The sequence below is a fragment of the Eschscholzia californica genome, unplaced genomic scaffold, assembly GCF_041429995.1.
Source record: "Eschscholzia californica isolate CP2 unplaced genomic scaffold, dmEscCali1.0.p SCAF_1, whole genome shotgun sequence".
NCBI lineage: Eukaryota > Viridiplantae > Streptophyta > Magnoliopsida > Ranunculales > Papaveraceae > Eschscholzia > Eschscholzia californica.
Window position 1 is genome coordinate 62,210,389 of NW_028238198.1, and position 3,500 is coordinate 62,213,888.

Sequence of the window (3,500 nt, forward strand, 5' to 3'; positions counted from 1 at the left end):
GAATAAGACTTCGGTATTATCACTTAACTAGGCATAACTCCCGCCCTACGGGCGGGAGAATGCCCTTTATGCAATGTGGAAAATATAATATTATTGTAGAGAGTTAACCATAGTAGACATAGCCAAATCTTTTACGTTTTTTTAATTCATATGATGTTATACATGAAAATCAAATATGATATTCCAGGTTGTTACGAGTTAATTAGTACTACTTTTAGCACAACCTCTTAGTCCTCTTCTAGAGAATTTTCACCGTGAGTTAGAAGCCTTCAAAGTTTGTTCTTCAATTGAGTCTTCTATCATTATCTGTTCTTCAACAACAATGAAATTCAACTCATCAACTAATAGTTCATCTACGTATTTTGACTCTTCAATAAAGCATTCAACATAAGAGAAATTAGGAGTTATTCATATAAGAAATTTGATCCTTATTTAATTTTTTCACTTTGGAATCATGTCTTGTTTACTATTGTATGGTTTTGAGAAATAATTATCGACATACTCTTCTTGTTTCGTGTGCATAAGTTAGCGAAGGGCTTGTAAATGTTGTCGTTTTACTCTTGTGTTGCCTCAAACTTTTTTCTACATAGAATTATGTATCTATCTGCGAGTAGTATGTTTTTAGAGAATCATGTCCATAATGTCATGAATTGCGTGAAATAAATAGTTCATTGCACAAGACTTCAATATGATATCCATTATTACCTAAACTAATTAAGGTTCAATGATGATAAAAAAAAAATGATGTAAAATATTTTTAGAGAACATGAAAAGGAAAACAAAAATGAGAAACTTAACTGGCCGAAAATATGAACGTTGCAAGTCCTATTAGCAAAGATAGTTAGCAATCACAGTCAACGAAGTCGTGGGCCTTATACCAACCTTAAACAATTTTCTTTTAATAAATTAGAACTATTTAATACATACATTTACACAAAGCAATCAAAACAAAAATAAAAAAGTAACAAACAAATAAATAAAATTTTAAAATGACATAAAAATCATATAAAGAAATCTAATAGAAAATTTTAAAATAACACCTTTAACATGTATAAGTAAAGCTTATACGAAACAAACAAATAACTGAACGTCAAATCGATGAAAATAAAACCACTTCAAAACTCCAATTATTGTACATACCAGCAAGTCTAAGAGTAGATTGATTGCCTCAAGAAAACAATAGATTTAGAAGAACTTGAAACATACCTTACCAGCAAACATGGAAGTATGGTGATTGCGCCACTGAAACAACAAATTTGGACAAAATGCAGCATACCTTGTTGGGAAGCCTGTGACCAGAGCCAATGTCTCATACTACAGGCAGTTTAAGGACAATGTCATTAGTGTTCAGTGTTCTGTCTACCACATTATATGAAGTTGTGCATAGGTGTACATTGAAGAAAAATCAATTAAAAAAAAAACAAATATGGAGAAAAAAAAGGAATAAAACTAAGAAAAATAAGACTGATTAATGACTTTACAAGTAATTTCTCAATTCCACTACAGTTTTAAATTAGGGGAATTTTTAAAACGAGGTGCAATTCTTGGCCGCCACTTTTGAGGTATGAAAGAAATTTTTAGTATTAAAAATTTTTGGGCGAGAAAATTTCATTATATGCTAAAAATTCGACTCGCCACTCTAATGATTCGAATTCAAGTCAACAATTTTTTCTCGGTTATTTCTGTTTACTAAATTCTGTCAAAGCTAAAGATTATTTGGCTCATCACTACTAAATAATAGTTCAGTGTTTTGGAACATAACTATATAAGAAACGGTTGCAAGAACACATAAACAAATACTTCTAACTAATAATTCTTGATATATTATTCTTGTATGGAATTTAGTGGCTAATCACATAACTGCATGTCTAAACTATAATAACCGATGATGTTATGATAATCATCTCAAATGGAATTTTCAACATTAGGTATTCAAATTGAACCAAAGAAATACAACATTATAACCGTTAATAAGGGAACAAATTGAGAAAATTAAAATATTATTGTCAGAGAAATATAACCACATATATAACAACAATTTTGAGCTCTCATATGGTACTAACTATACAACAAAAACTTCCAATACCATAAATTCTTCGAACAATCATTTTTCTACTTATTTCTATTGGTGAATGCCGAATTCTTCATGAGAATCGTCTTACCTTGGGCAGAGAGTTCCATTGCTTGGGCCAGTAAAGAGGAGTCATCAGTGAGATCCAAGTACCGCTCTGAAGATGAAAACTCGTGGGCAGATCTTCCTCGAGTCGATTCAAATCTTTGAGAAGCTTCCCATCTCTCATCAAGTCCGTCTCCTTCGAGCATCCGAACTACTTCAGACATCTTGGGCCTTTGGCCTGGAAGGTATTGGGTACATAACAGAGCTACTTGAACCGTTTCTTCGAGCTCAATCCAATCATAGTTAGCTTTTTAGTCATTGTCCACAAGCAAGTCTAGCTTCTTTTCTTCACCTATAGGCTATAACCATAAGTTTTGAATTTAGACCAAGAATATCATCTCTGTCAGAAGAAGTTATGAGAGTCCTTGCCCGAACTTATGAGTTATGAACAAGACATAAATAAAATCGTAAATGAAATATGTTCGATACTACTTACCAGTCAAGCATGACTCCTTTCTGGTTCGCTGCCTTACCGAATTCTAAGGCTCTCTGTCCTGTGATCAATTCAAGAAGAAGAATCTCAAATCCAAAAACATCAGTCTTCTCAGAGGACTGTCCTGTCGAAATATATTCAGGAGCTATATGACCCACAGTGCCCCTAACTGCAGTAGTGACATGAGAATCTTGGTGATCTAAAAGCTTTGCCAACCCAAAATCTCCCACAACAGCTCCGCAATAGTCATCAAGCAATATATTTGCAGCCTTCACATCTCTTTGGATTATCTTAGGATCACATTGTTCATGAAGGTATAGTAAGCCCCTGGCTGCTCCATACGGGCTGAGGATGCCCTTTACGCAAAGCGGAGAAGTAAACTTACAAAATACAATCTAAAAAAAGATCTATTGAACCAAATAATAGCCTAAATAAGAACAAAACGTTACTTTGACCAATGTAAAATGATAACGAAAACCAATATAAAATTTTATTTGCGTAATAATCGTGTAAATTGAGGAATATAGTTTTCACTTACGGATAACAAAAATAGATTATCAGCAGAATCATCCATTCCTATTCCAAAAAATTAGAGCAGACATTACTTGTTGAAGAGCATGCATTGTGGTTTATTAGAAATAACTCGACGACAAATAAAGGATAATTTCGAATTTAACAAGGCAAACCATTGTGTTAGATTATATCATGACATAGAGATCAAACCACCTGAAGACGTTATTCGTAACTCCCTTATCCTAAAGAGTCATTTACTCGCTCAAAGAGAACTAAGATGAATTGATCACGATTTGGCTTACATGGACCAATTGTTAATATATGTAGTAAGGAAGTTATTGAGTTTTTGGAAGTGTTGAAAATGAAGTCACTAATCTT

General features: G+C 33.0%; 1 pseudogene; it reads right to left on the reverse strand.

The window, feature by feature from the left end:
- Nucleotides 1–249: 249 nt before the first annotated feature.
- On the reverse strand, nucleotides 250–3,183 carry LOC147568063 (protein CLAVATA3 INSENSITIVE RECEPTOR KINASE 5-like; annotated as a pseudogene).
- Nucleotides 3,184–3,500: the final 317 nt, after the last annotated feature.